This window comes from Zonotrichia albicollis, chromosome 13 (assembly GCF_047830755.1).
Source record: "Zonotrichia albicollis isolate bZonAlb1 chromosome 13, bZonAlb1.hap1, whole genome shotgun sequence".
NCBI lineage: Eukaryota > Metazoa > Chordata > Aves > Passeriformes > Passerellidae > Zonotrichia > Zonotrichia albicollis.
The window spans coordinates 3,675,190-3,690,724 of record NC_133831.1 but is presented as its reverse complement, the minus strand read 5'-3'; the positions used below and the strand labels follow the sequence as shown (position 1 = coordinate 3,690,724).

The 15,535-nt window shown below is 42.4% G+C and overlaps 1 long non-coding RNA gene across 1 annotated transcript in view; it reads left to right on the top strand.

Moving 5' to 3' along the window:
• Positions 1–5,158, top strand: part of LOC113460476 (uncharacterized) — a 55,217-nt gene extending 50,059 nt beyond the window's left edge. Inside the window, exon 5 of the long non-coding RNA XR_003382335.2 lies at positions 5,038–5,158. This is a non-coding gene — a long non-coding RNA (uncharacterized LOC113460476). The remainder of the gene's footprint in view (positions 1–5,037) is intronic.
• Positions 5,159–15,535: the final 10,377 nt, after the last annotated feature.

Here is a 15,535-nt window from a genome sequence, read left to right as displayed (position 1 = left end):
CTCCTAATCATCATCCTCATCCTCCTTGTTCTCATCCTCATAATCCTTCTCCTCCTCATTATCATCCTCAATCTCCTCCTTCTTCTCATCCTCCTCCTCCTTCTCTTCATCCTCCTCATTGTCATCCTTCTCATCCTTCTCCTCCTCATCTTCCTCATCCTCCTTATCCTCTTTCCCCTCATCCTCCTCCTTCTCATCATCCTTCTCCTCCTCCTCCTCCTCCTCCTCCTCCCCTCCTGCATCTGCACTGACTCATTTCTCCCCTGCCCAGGGCTCAGTGGCACCTGAAGCTCTGAGGAATCAGGAGATTTGTGTTTGCTGCCATCCAGACCACCCTGGGTATTTCATCTCCAGCCCATAAAAGTTGCAGCCTGTGCTGCTGAAATCCTCTCACAGTGGCTGCAGCACATGGCTGGGGAGGAGGAGAGGCAGCTTGCCATGTTTTTCCCATCCTTGCTCATAAATAGCCTTTGCTTTGATGTTTCAGATGACCTTAGCATCCATCAACAGTTGCAGCCCTCAGCAGCTCATTCAGTGAGCTGATGTTTGTAAATAAAGTGGAGATTTTAATCCCCGAGAGCAAAAGGTCACTTGGAAAGGGGGAATGATTCATCCGTGGGTCTGTCTCCTCTGTCACACAACTGGGCTGTAAAAGTCACAAACTGGTTTTGAGCAAATCACAAAAAAAATTTGATTTAATTAGATAGTGAAATATCAAGGTAGCAATGGCCAGGAGTAATTTCTATCAATTTGAGTTCCCTTTTTAGTAAAGCATCTTTTGTAAACCACTCCCATGGGCTCTGTTCAGGAAGCCTTTAACTCTGTGGGAGCAGATTCATTCCCAAACATCTCAGCCCTCTCTGCTCTCACTGACCCCATGTGGGAGCTCCCTCCTGCCCTGACATCCCACTCCTCCTCCTCACTGATCCCGTGCCAGGGCTGGAGGTCACTGCAGGGGCCCCGTGGGGAGAGGTGCTCCCAGCAGCTGCCTTTCCTTGCCCTGAACCACAAGCTCTCTGCTGACAGCTTTTTATCTTTTATGATCTCTGGAATTCATCATTTTCAGCACAAAAAAACTCCCCAACATCTGTGCAAGGAAATGTCCTTGGTGGCTCAGCATCCCAGGGCTGTGTGCACATAACCACAGCAAGCAACACAGAGCTGTCCTCCAGCTCCAGCTCTGGTGACAGGAAAGGGAAATCTCCCATAAATTACAGTTGTGCTTTTAAAAGTTTGTCAGCAAACAGCCACGAATCCCCTTTGTTCTCCACAAGGGCCTGTTTGTGCAAGATGCAAGCTGGGGGCAGGCCTTGGGCAATGCAGGGTGACCTGTTCAGGGTTTTCCATGAATGCCACAGCGGTGGGGCAAGCTGGCATCTCCCTGGAGACAAATATTGTGGGGAAAAGGGAAAGGACAAACTTTGCTAAACCAGATTGCTTGAGAAAGAAGGCTGGAGTCTGCAAGACGCTGGGTGTGAGGGGAGCAGTGAGTTTGGTGTGATGCTGGGTGTGAGGGGAGCAGTGGTTTTGGTGTTTTGCTGGCAGGCTCAGACAGTTTGGCTTGTTTTGAGGCTGGTGAAGGAGCCCTGAGCTCCCTGTGAGCTGCTCCATCTGACCCCAGTGTTTTATACCAGTGATGTCCTCTCTAACTCTGAAAAGAGTGTCCCCAAATCCAGAGCAGCTGCTGATGCAGCAGGAAGACAGCCCTGCCCTGCTGTTTCTCCCTTTTTATCCCCCAAAACCATTTCAGTGCTGGTTGAGGAGCAGCTCAGATCTCTCCCCATCCCACAGACTCCTGCCAAGGTGGTTTAGGAGCAGGGACAGGAGGGACAGACCCACAGCACCTGCCTGCATGCATGTGCCACCACATCCCTGTGGTTGCCTTTGCTGCCAGAGCAGAAAATGCTCCAGCTCTGGCTGCAGAGCCCATCACAAAAACACCATTATTGTGAGCAGTGATTATTTCATTACTGTGGCAAAAGAGATTGTGGCCATTTAAAGGAGCAGGATAGAGTCTGTAATATAATTAGATGACCCTGAAAAAGCAATAGTGGAATTCAATCACTGGGCAATCCACATGCACTTCCTGAAGGTAATCCATCCCAGTGTCAAAGGAAGCCCATTGTTCTCATCCCCCAGGGTCTCCTGCTCCCACAATGTACAAAGGGCTTCCTTGTCAGGACCAACAAATCTCCTTCCCCAGCTTAGTCAGAGATAAGAAAACAATGTCTGGACTAGCCAGACAATTTGTCTATCTTTAGGCACTTTGCTTTTCTCTTTCTAAGTTTCACTGTTTCCCTGTTTGGGCCAGTGCTGATAATGCTTTGCCTGGGGTAGGGCTCTGCCTGAGTTACACAATGCAGAACTGAAAATCACTGCAGGTCATCTTGCATTTGGAACAAGATATTGGAAATACATTCACATCCCTAACTGGCTCACACACAATAGGAAAAAAAGTTACTCAAAATATGAACCAGCTTCCAAGCTCCTCCTTTGGTGGCCCTAATTTAGAATTAGACTTTTTATTGTCCCTTGCAACCTGTGTACTGTGAGATTTGATTTGTAAACACTGGCTCAGAAACTCAGCATTCATTCATTAATTCTACCAAGAATGTTCTGTTTTGTAACCAGAAAATTGAATTACTTGCTACTTAATTTTAGTACTTTCCACCTTTTGTCTAGGAAATTGAATTATTCTGGTTAGTTTTCTTTCTCCGGTGTCTAATAACTCCCACATACACACCACCCTTCTGTGTTAATATATATTCAGCATCCTTCCAGCAGGTAAAATTCCATCTAAAGCATCCTTGTCTGAACTTGTTGAGCTTAATAAGAGCTACAGTGGAGAAAGTGAAGCCAGAATTGAGTCAGAGCCTCTCTTTTGTGGGAGCCCTGGGGGCTCAGCCAACCTGGGGGATATTGGAAACAAGGCAGGGAGAAAATGATGCATCTGACTCTACCTCATTAGAAGGTTAATTAATTACTTTCTATATATTATATAAATTATTCTATAATTATATTACATTATTCTATATTATTATATATTAAATATATATTACATTATTCTATAATTATATTACATTCTATATTATTATATAGAATAGATATATAAATTGCTGTATAATTATATTACATTAGTATTCTATATTATTCTATGTATAATACATTATTCTATATATTATATTAAATTCTATACTATTATATAGAATATATATATTCTATATATATATTCTCTATTACATTATTATTCTGTTATATTACATATATTCTACATATGTTATATATTATAATAATATATTATATTAATATATTATATTAATATATTATATATTATATATTATATATTATATATTATATATTATATATTATATATAATATATTATATATTATATATCTATTATTCAATATTATGTTACATTATTATCCTATGTTATATTACATATATTCTATATATTATTATATATTATAATACTATATATTATATAGTATTATATATTATAATATATAATATTATACATTATGATTTTATATTAATCTATATTATATTACATTACATCTAAACTGAATCTGCCAAGCACTCAACTCAGCTGTACAACATCTTGTGACTGTCCCAACACACACACACCTGGATTCAATTGGTCAGTGAATCAAAACACCCACACCAGAATCCAATTATCAATGTCCTTCAGGTAAACATCTCCTTCAGGTAAAATCCTCCACAGTGCATTCCACTTTGGCACAGCACAGGCACGGAAAATGAGATAATTGTTTTGATCATTCTCTGAGGTTCAGAGAATGTGAATCTCAGAACATCCTTGGGAAGTGTGAGAAATGTGGTGACAGGGGGACATAAAATCCAAGTTTGTGCCTCCGTGGAGCTGCCATTAGCTAATGGCTCTCGATTGCAGCCAGGGCAGGTTTATAAAGACAAAGCTTTCCCTGAGAGCCCCATCCCCGGCAGCAGCAGGAGCCCAGCAGGGACCCCGCGGTCAGGGGAGATGAAGGGCATTTCCCCAAGGCTTCCCTTGGCAATCCGTGCCTGCTGATCTTTACAAAATCACGCTAACAAGCTCCAGGCACGGCTGCAGGAGCCCTGCACAGCAGCCCCTGGAATCACGCACAGCCCATTAATGGATCAGGCCCTTAATGAACTGGAAAATCTCTCCTCAGCGGAGGCCAGGGGATGCTTGGAGGCTCCCAGCCCTCCTGAGCTGCTGTGGAGGCAGGCAGGGAGCTCTGACACAAAAATGCTGATTTGGGGCTGGTCCAGGCTGGGGAGCAGCCCCAGGCCCTCACAGGGGTGTGAGCTCTGAGATCCAAGGGATGCTCAGCAGCTCCTGAAAAACCCGGAGCTCACAAACCCCCAAAGGGCAGCTCAAGGAAAGCTGCTGCTGTTGTGCTGTGTGTGTGTTCAGTGGATTTTCAGGAAATTCCATTTTTGCTTCTCTTTCAAACCATCAGGCAGATCTAGGAGGTGCAGCAGGCCAAAATACAATTGCTGGAGAGGCAGATTACTCCAAAATGAATGAAATCTTGCTACAACCCACATTTAAAAACAACAAAAAGTTGGTTTTTTTCCTCCTATCAATCATAAAATCCAGTTATTTCCTGAGCAATGGTGCAATTTGCAAGATGCTTATGAGATGTATTGCCCGCTTTCTACTCTGTTTCCTACTGGGCAGTCTGCAAGGTTCTCTAATCTCTAAAAGAAATAAGCATCTGTTTCCTTCATGCTCCATGCCTGATTTAAGGTAATTATACTCCTATTATACTTAGGTATTTTATACTTAAGTATTATATTATATTATTTTATACAAAGGTAATTATACTCCTATTACTCCTTCTACATGAAAAATCCTAGGGAAAATAAGAACAACAGATTTTTTTTTTCCTCAAAAAGATATTTTAACTTTTAATCCAAGAGGAATGAACATTGGATCACTCTTTAAAAGAAGGAGTCACTGAATTTTTGTCCTGACTCTGAATTTTTGTCCTGTCTCTGTTTGGTGCATTTCTAACTCTGATGTGTCTTTGCAGAATCTGCACCCAAAGATCTCCCAGCTGGCACATCCTGCTCCTCCTGATATATCAGCAATCTGAGCATCCCAAGAGCTACAAAAATAAAAATAAGTTAATATTTCTCCAAGGGAGAGAAGAAAGAGTGACCAAAATGCATTAAAAAAATAAAATAAAATTAAAAAACCAACCCAAACCATCTTTATACTTGTTCTTTGGAGAAAAGTATTGGATTTTTGAATCCCTTGGGGTCAGCTCCTCCTAAACAAAAGGCATTTGGTGCCTCCACTGCCCTGAGATGGAGTTTCAGTTCCATTTCCATCCTCAGAGGTTGGGCTCTGCTTCATCTCTATCAGCAGACACTTAAAAGGCTCAAACAAAGCAACTTTCCCATTCAGAAGAAAACAACCAGACATGCTCCTTAAGGATTTCTGTTTTCCAGAGCTCCTTGACCCCCTGGCCTCACTTCTCAGGTTTTAATAAAAAAATCTTTTGACAAGTATTTTTCATATTTCTGATTCTGACATGGGGAAAGGGCAACCATTACCTTAAATATGGCTCTGAATTAAAGACCTTGCAGAATCAGCATTTTATAAATGCCGCCTTTGAACAACTGGAATGTTTCCTTCCATAAAATCCTCAATGAAAACCGAGTCTTGAAGGCAATATTTGCCCCCCTGCAGAGTGTGAAACCCACAGATTTCAGCACAGATGCTGCAGTCCCTGGGCTATGAGAATGAACAGCAATTTCACTCGAAATGGGAACAGGATTTCATCCCAAAACACAAAGATCCCACAGCAGCTCTTCCCAGCTGAGGGGATAAACTGCCATTAAGGGGTGAAATTCAAAGCAGGAGGGACACACTTTGAAAAAAAAAATTAGGAACAGTTTCAGGTTCTTCTCTGCCTGTTGTCAGTTTGCTGACTTTACACCTCCCATATTTCTACTTTAGAGAGTCAGGGTTTTGCTTTGAAACATACACCCAAACAGCAAGGGCAGAATAGAAGAAGAAGAAAGAAGAAACAGAAGAAGAAGAAGAAGAAGAAGAAAGAAGAAAGACCAAGAAGACGAAGACAAAGAAGAAGAAGAAGAAGACGAAGAAGAAGAAGGAGAAGAAGAAGAAATAATAATAATAATAACAAAGAATAAGAAGAAAGAAGAAAGCATAAAGAATAATAATGAGAAATAATAGTAAAAAGAAAAATTAACAATTAATAATAATAATAAGAAATACGAAGAAGAAGAAGACGAAGAAGAAGGAAGAAGAAGAAGAAGAAGAAGAAATAATAATAATAATAACAAAGAATAAGAAGAAAGAAGAAAGCATAAAGAATAATAATGAGAAATAATAGTAAAAAGAAAAATTAACAATTAATAATAATAAGAAGAAATACTAATAAGAAGAAGAAGAAAGAAGAAGAATAAAGAAGAATCATCCCAAAATATTCCCCAAGTGCAGAAAGGGAGGTCAAGCACACACAGATTGACACAGAGCCCTCTGATGAAGGTTGTTTTTTTCAAACCCAGAATTTCACCGGTCCTTTTAAGCCCTCATTGCCTGTCTGGGCTGGGATAGGGTGGGGCTGTGTCACATTTCAGAGTGCCCTGACCCAGAGGAGCCCTCAGAGCTGTAATCACAGCCCTGCTCATCCCTGCTCTTGGAAACGCTCCGTGCTGTCAGCACTGCTCTGCTCCCACCATCACCACATTCCCAGCCTTTCCAGGAGCCCAGCAAGGTCAGGATCCTGGGGCAGGCAGGATAATTGCAATTCCAAGTGCTAGCTGAGCTTTGGGGTGGGGACCAGGGCTGTGCTCATTTTTTACAGCAGCTGAAGCAACAAAGGCTCTGCAATGAGCCCTGCCCAGAGCTGCACTGATCCTTGTGGTGCCAGCAGGTAAAACCTCCTCAGGGGCACATTTTGGGGTGCACCTTGGCAGTGCCCCCATTAAACCTCAGGGCTGGCTCAAACACCAAACCCTGCTGGCATCCGAAGCACTCATATTGTTTTTTTCCCTTGCCTCATTCCAGACCTCTGTCCTTTTTTGCTTCTTTCCATAAATAGGATTTCCATCCCCTCTGAGGAATAGCTGTGGATTCCAGGCTTTGCCCTGGGTCCCTCCCAGTGCCCTGGTGGGGCAGGGATGGAGCAGGATGGGGACACACAGGGGCAGCCCCAGCCCCTCTCTGCTCCATGGCCAGGCTCCAGGGGCACTGGATCCATCCCCTGCTGGAAAGGGTCACAATCCAGGCTGGCATTTGTCAGAGCAGAGCAGCAGCAGGGCTCAGACATTACTCACATCTCCAGATATGCGGGGCTAAGGCCAAGATTCCTCCTGGAGGCTCCTGGGGCCCTTTCCAGGTCCCTGTGGCTTTGCCAGTAACCCCTCGGCTTCTGGGGTGAGAAGTGCCCTGAGACCACTTTGCATGGTGGCCCCAAAGCTCGGGTGTGGAAGGAACTCGTTCACAAAGCCCTCTGTCCGAAATATGTCAGGGAAAGCAGGAATTATTCCTACATCTGTTCTGCACAGAGTGTGGGAACACAAACTACTGCAGAGTGAGGGGAAGGAGGCACAGAGTGAGAAGGGATGGACAGAGTGAGAGAAAGGAGGCACAGAGTGAGGAGGGATGGACAGAGTGAGAGGAAGGAGGCACAGAGTGAGGAGGGATGTACAGAGTGAGAGGAAGATGAAAAAGGCTGAAATGCCCCTGCCTGACTGGTGGGCACAACTCCAGCCTTTCAATTCAGAATTCCCATCCCATTCTGAATCCATTGCCTGCAGAATTTTTATTTCCTTCCTCTGAAAATTTGCAGACTGATGAAATGCATTGACTGTCGCAGACATCTTTTATGAAAAATCCTTTCCTTAGGATTTTTCCTCCTGAGAAGCTGATAGGACTCAGGAACAAAATATAAACATTGAGTATCTGCTGCTGTGGAATGCAACAGGTGCATCTGTGATTGGTCCATGTTAGATGTTTGTAATTAATGGCCAATCACAGTCAGCTGGCTTGGACAGAGAGCAGAGCCACAAACCTTTGTTATCATTCTTTGCTATTCTATTCTTAGCCAGCCTTCTGATGAAACCTTTTCTTCTATTATTTTAGTATAGTTTTAATGTAATATATATCATAAAATAAAAAATCAGCCTTCTGAAACATGGAGTCAGATCCTCCTCTCTTCCCTCATCCAAGAACCCCTGTGAACATCATCACACATTGACATCTGAGTTTGCAGTATACCTGCCAAAAATATATTTATGAAGAATCAGCATTTCCCCCTAAAGCATCTATTTTTAGGTGGTCACTTTATAAACAATAATATAATAATTTAATATAATATTTATAAATATAATATTATATTTATAAACAGTGCTGCTTTACCATAACTGCTCCCCTTTGGGGGGATCAGCCATGAGTTATTCCTGCCCTGAACATGGACAGTTATTCCTGCCATGAGCTATTCCTGCACTGAACATGTTTTTCCACACTTCCAGGAGCTGCTGTGTTCAATGAGTGGCTGCTCCAGTAGATGCATTGTGCCTAATGGCTTTGCTTATGCATTCCTGAGGCTTTGCATTGGTCCCAGCAGCAGCCTGGAAGTTCTGGCTGTGACTCTCACTAAAGGGCTGATGGTGCAATTATTCACGTGAGGGAGCTGCTTTATTCTCAGTTATTATCTCTTCTGATCTCCCAGCAAACAATTACTTGCAAAGAAAGCAGAATCAGGCTGTGTTACACACAATTATAAATCTAAATTGGCGTGGAGGGGGAAGAGCAGCACGTTTTCTTCTCCAGAGAGAGAGGAAAGTGTAGGAGCTGGGCTGCTGTGCCAGGTCATGTGTGACCTGTGTGTAAGTTATGGAATTTCTGACCTAAATTCCAGTGTTTTCTCCTGGATATAATGCTGCCTTCCTATAGCACAGGCTGCTGGTTTATTCATCTTCATTCTCCCTTCATTTAAGCTCCCTTCCATTCATTCAAATCATGTTTAAAATCTGTTTTCCTTGATACTTTGAGTGAGGTGTTGCTCTGTAGTAATTCACTGTATATAAGCTGTATATAAGCTGATTGTTGAGAGGTCTAAATCTGCCCGTTTAGGTGTGAAAAACTTCCTCTGTGGGAATTCCAGACTAAATCTTCAAAGCAAATCTCTCTTTGAGGCAGCTCTGCTAAACATCCTAAGAAATTATTTGGGAAGAGCCTGCTCCAGCCCAGCTTTGCAGCTTGAGTTTTAGCATTGACACAAGGCTGACTATGGAGAATGAAGGGTTTTCTGCTCAAGGAATTGTTGTGAAGAGTTTGAAAGAAGAAAGGAGTTTATTTGAATTTCTAAAAGCAGGACTGGTAACTGTCCAATCAATAACTCTACAGAGGGTGCTAATTATTACTCACCAAATTAAAATTAAAAGTTGCTTTGATTTGCCTGGGATTTATGGCTGGCAACAAGCTCCCAAAGGAAAGAGCCTGAGGAATGGGAAAGAGATGGAACTGGATAGGATTTCTCCAAAGGGGAAGTGGGATTTCATCCCTTGAGACAAAGACAGGCCTCCCATGTGAGGATCCAGGGATGAGGAGACACCACTCACATTTCCACAGCTCCCTTCCAGGGGAGAGGCTGGAACAGCTCAGCTGTAAATGCCAAAACTCCCCAGTCACAGCCTGGAACAGCTGCACAGCAGAGGAAATCTGCCCTGCTGCAAACAGCATGTCCAGGGCTCCTCTGGCACAAGTGTTGAGTTAATTGAGACAAAGTTGGTAATAACTGCCAGCTCTGCAGACACAGAGCCCCAGATGAAAGAGGTCCTGCCCCATTTGTCTCCATTACCTTGTCATGAGAAGGATTTTCCCTCCACACAGCAAAATCTGGGTGTGGGGCTCAGTGCTTCAGAAACCTCCAGCAGATTCATTGCTCCAGTGCTGGGGTTTGGCATTCTGGAATCCTCCTAACAAGGACCTTTCTGGATGTGGGGCTCAGTGCCCCAAAAACCTCCAGCAGATTCATTGCTGCAGTGCTGGGATTCGGCATTTTGGAATCCTCCTCACAAGGACCCTTGTGGGAGCTGTGGGAGAGGTCACTCAGCCATCAGCTAAATCAGCCTTGGCACTTTGTCCCTGGAGGATTTGATGGAATAAGAAAGGCTCTGAATCCTCTACTCCAGCTGCTGAATCCCCAGCACATGGAATTCAGTCTGCATCACGCCTTTGAATTAAATCTGAAGGGAAAAAAACACCCAGAGGAAGAGTATTGAATTTTGTATCTTTCACCCTGGGTGGAAGAGATGAAGTTCAGAGCACCCAAAGGTGTGGGTGGACAATAAAGGAGCTGGTATTTAACCACACAAGAAGCTATGATTAAATTAATCCACCATTCTCCTTTTTGCAGCTCTTTGGGGGAATTAGATCAAGAAAGTAACAAAGGAATGCCACAGTCTGCCAATAATGTAATTAAAGAACCAAGCCTCATCTGAGCTTTCTCTTGCCAAAGAGCTTGCTGGATGTAAGTTGGGAAAAAATCCTCAAATTCAGGACTTTAAAGGGAAGACAGAGAGATATTGTGAAAAAGTATTTGAATACCCAGCTATTCACTTCCTCCCGTTAACACTCTCAGAATACAGAAAACATAGATGATGAAATAATGCATGTACTTCAGGAAAACAAGGCAGAAAAAAGTGGTTTCTTAGGGCTGGTTACACTCAAGAACAGGTTGATGATAAAAGAGAGGTGAAGGGGACCTGAAACTTGTGCCAAACCAACTGCAAATGTTTATCCCATCCTATGGAGACGTGCTAAAACCCAGCCCATGGGACCAGTGCACTGCTTTTAGGTTGTTCTTCTACTCTTAATAATTAAATACAAGTCACAGAGGCCTGAGGTTGGCAGGATCCAGGCTGGACAAAATATACAAACTGCTGGTTCTGTAGGAATAATTTACTTTGGAACATGTCCAGCATTGCTGGGCACTGCAAAACTCAGATAAATGAACCCTGAAGAAGCAAAAAAATAAACCCAAAAGTTGCCAAGTGGTGCAAAACATGAGTGTGAGTCTGAGCTCAAACTCTGGAAAACATGAGTGTAAATCTGAGCTCAAACTCTGCAGAGCATGAGTGTGAATCTGAGCTCAAACTCTGCAAAACATGAGTGTGAATCTGAGCTCAAACTCTGCAGAACACGAGTGTAAAACTGAGCTCAAACTCTGCAAAACACGAGTGTAAATCTGAGCTCAAACTGCAAAACACGAGTGTAAAACTGAGCTCAAACTCTGCAGAACATGAGTGTGAATCTGAGCTCAAACTCTGCAAAACATGACTGTAAAACTGAGCTCAAACTCTGCAAAACATGAGTGTGAATCTGAGCTCAAACTCTGCAGAACACGAGCGTGAATCTGAGCTCAAACTCTGCAGAACATGAGCGTGAATCTGAGCTCAAACTCTGCAGAACATGAGCGTGAATCTGAGCTCAAACTCTGCAGAACACGAGCGTGAATCTGAGCTCAAACTCTGCAGAACATGAGCGTGAATCTGAGCTCAAACTCTGCAGAACACGAGCGTGAATCTGAGCTCAAACTCTGGCAAGCCCAGGAGCTGCCCTGCAGGTATTTAGTAGCTGCTATTAGGAAGAGCCATAACATACCAAGCAGAGAGATTTGACAATCTCTTGAGGAACAGGCTAGAAACGCATAACCACGTCAGAAACATGCTGGAGATTTAATTTTATGGATATGTAAACAAATATAACTACGCAGATATATAAAAATATTTATCTTCATATAACATAAACATGACACTATATAGCACAGTTATACAGTACATAAAGTTTAGCACTAAAACTGAAATAAATATTTTCCAGCATGTAAAATTCACAAGGGGAACAGCAAAGGCAGCTGGGCCCTGCCAGGCTGGGGTGCTCCCATGAGAGTCAGAGGTTTGATTGTCCTCTGCAGTCCCAGGTATGAAATTCAGCCTGGTGTGAGTGCTGCTCTTAATCTCTGCCTGCTGCTAACAGCATGTTCAGGGATCTTTAGCTCTGTGCTCTGCTAACAACCTCCAGATTGGTTTGCTGCTTGAGCAGGGGCTCCAGATGCTGCAGAAATCAAACCATGACTTGGTAACAGAGACATCCCCATGTCCTTGTGGGCTCCCATGAGCTCATCCTGCTCTGCTCTGTCCTGCCCAGGTGATTTAGACACAGCAGGGAGTGCCAAGCACTGGGAAAGACTGCAGGTTCACTTTTGTATGAGGACTGGGAACAATTTCTGGGAACCCCCAGAGCACAGCTCAGCTCTTTTAGGGCTGGGGGCCCTGAATATAGCTCTGTTACCCCCAGGAATTCAGCCTGGCTGAAGGCAGAGCATGGTCAGTGCTGAGGATTTGCTGTGGATCTGTGGGAAATGAATGTGTAGAAAATTCTCAAAGCCTGACAGAAGGCTCACATAATCTGCATCTGTATGCAAACCTTGAGATAAGAAATGCTCCCAACTCTGGGTCAGAAAAAAGCTTAGACCAACATGGATCCACAGCCAAACTCCCTTGTCTTTAATTTTAGGGTAAATCTTTAAGATTTCTCTGAGGTTTCCAGTCTGGACCTCATCTTCTCTCAGTGTGAGAGCTCCACTGCACATCCTCCCCTCCCAAAATATGAACCAATTCCCACTGGCCTGACAGGGAAAGCATCCTGCTGTCCCCTCCTGGGGACACCAGCAGCTCACAGAAGCTTTTTGGAGACAAAAGGCTGTGGGACAGCCGTGCCCTGGAGGGAGCTGGCACAGGGAGGGACAGCAAGAGCAGTTGGGGCTGTCCCGCCCAGAGGAATTGTTTGGGATGGTCCCCAAAGAGGAGCCTCTCCCCCACACTGAGAGCCATTCTGCCTCCTAATTAATGGGATCGTGCATTTGGAGGCTTCCTGGGAGTTTTGTCAGTGGGATGCAGCACTCAGCAAGTCCTTCCCTAATAACATTCATCTGCTTCCCTCAGACCTCATCTCCAGCAAAGCTGGCTAAGAGTAGAGGCTTTATGTTCTTCTTTACAGGCCTTCCCACATGGTCAGGGGCCACTTCACACTGACCTCTGCCAGGCTCTGCGAGGGCTTGGGGCCAGATGCTTAAAGGGAATCACCTGGCTGTGTTCTGAATTGCTTTTGATCTTTTATTTCACTCTATAAATTCCCAGAGGAGCTCGCTGGGAGCAAACATCTGGCACAGCTTTTCCTGCTCAGGGAAGGAATGAACCCAATATTGGAACCCCAGGTTTGGGGCCTTCATGTTGAGCTGGCCATAAATAAAGGAGGGAATTAATCCAATATTGGAACCCCAGGTTTGGGGTCTTTCTGGCCATAAATAAGGGAAGGAATGAACCCAATATTGAAACCCCAGGTTTTGGGGTCTTCCTGAGAAGATAATATATGTAATAATATATATATATATTATATGTATATAAAATATATATATACACTATATATATACACATTATATAATATATATAATATATATTATTATATATATAATATATATAATATATATTATATATATATAATATATAATATATAATATATAATATGTAATATATAATATATTATTATATTATATATGTTATATATTAGATATTAGATATTATATAATTGCTTATATAATATATAATATATTATATATTTATATAATGATTATATCTATAATTATATATAAATATTATAATGATAAAATATCTATTATATTATCTATTTTATAAATATAATATATAATGTATTATATTTATTATATATTATGTATTATATATAATAATATATATAATAATTATTATTATTAGCTCATATATAGTCCCTCCCACCCTATATTTTTTAGGGGGGACACAAAGCAGCTGTAACCTTCCCACTGGGTTGGGTAACATAAAAAATCTCAACCCCCAGAAAACCACTGCCCTTTGCTGCTGGCAGCAGAACCTGTGCAGAGCTGGCAAGGACACAGCCCCTGGAAAAGGAATTGCAGCAGCCCCTGGCATGAAGGTGCTGGGATGATATCCAGCTGAAATGAGTCACCTGGTGCAATGCTGTGCTCTCAGGAAACTCTCACTTTGATATGATCTCTCTTTAAAAGTCAGATCTTTCCTCTGGGAAAAGGCAAGTCTTGACTTAGGCTGACCTACCTTGTTTTTGGCTAGAAAAAGATCTTTTCCCTTGGCTTCCCCATGACTTTCACTCACAACCTCCCTGAGAACATTTTTAAAAACCATTATTTAGGTCATCCCAATCAGGCAACATCAATCCCAGGTCCAAAAATGGTTTTATTGGCCTAATCTGATAAAATGCCCATCCTTTCATTCAGGTACATCTTCCTGCAATTTTTTTTTTTTTCTTTCTTGTGATAATTCCTTTTAAATCACCATCCATCATCAAATACCTGGCATTTGAATTCCACAACTCAGACAACTGCTTACTGATTAGAAATTTTAAATTTCTAATTATTGCCAGTGATTGTGTTTGTTAGGATTTCTGCCTGATGCCTAGAATTTCTTCACAAGCTGCTCAGAATGCTTTACATTAAAAGTGGAACCATAAACCTGCCAGTGTAAAACAAGAAAGTCTTCAAAAAGTCAAGGCTGATCTTTTTTGTTTAAATGGGCCATTCAAAACTGAACTTGGTAGGGCAGGAACTGCTCTACAGTGGATGCAAAATGCCTCCAGAAGTGAGTGGACTGAGGTCTTTCATGTTTTAGGTTCCACTGAGGTCCAATTGGGAGGATAATGTGGATATAAATGAGATAAATTATGTCCCTGAGTTGTCCTGTGACAACACTGCCCTGCCAAGAAGATGAGTATCCAAAAAAGGGGAAGAAAATATTCTCTTTTCTTTTTTTATTCTTATTTCTTTTTTCAGTATTGCCGGGAAGTTTTCCTTAACCTTGTAAATAAATATACAATCCCTTGCCCAGCTTCCAACAGAGACTGGAGACAGAAGCATTGGAGGAATGGAGATGGGTGGCAGGAAGAATTAATCAAAGAGTTGTGTGCAGGATGAGTTACAGTTCCAGAAGTATTATAACATCAACTTTCATTTTGATATGAAGACCACAACCAGCTGTTGAATTTTGGTCCTGCAGAATTCTCACTTCTTCAGTGCACAATCCATGGACTGCAAAGCACAGACCCTGTTTTTTTCCCAGATAAATGTCAAAGCTGTGTATCTGCAAAAATAAAGGCCAGTAAATGGTGTCTGAAGCAGCTATTAATCTTTGGAATTAGTTGCTCCAAGTGCAGATTGCAAGTATATGAAACAACAAGAAATGGAATTAAATTAGGGAGATTTATCGTGAGCAGTTGTTGCACAGTGGTTTGGGTTTCAGCAAGAGCACAGAGCAGAGAAAGATCAGCACAAAGACATAAATAAAGTAGGAATACTCCAAGGAAAGATCTTGTTTACTCTGTGCAAGCAGCCATGTCATTTGTCACCTCAGAGCACAGGAGCAGGACATGGGTGGGAGCTCCTGGATGGGCTAGATCAAGGTGCAGGTGTTAATATTGAAACAGAG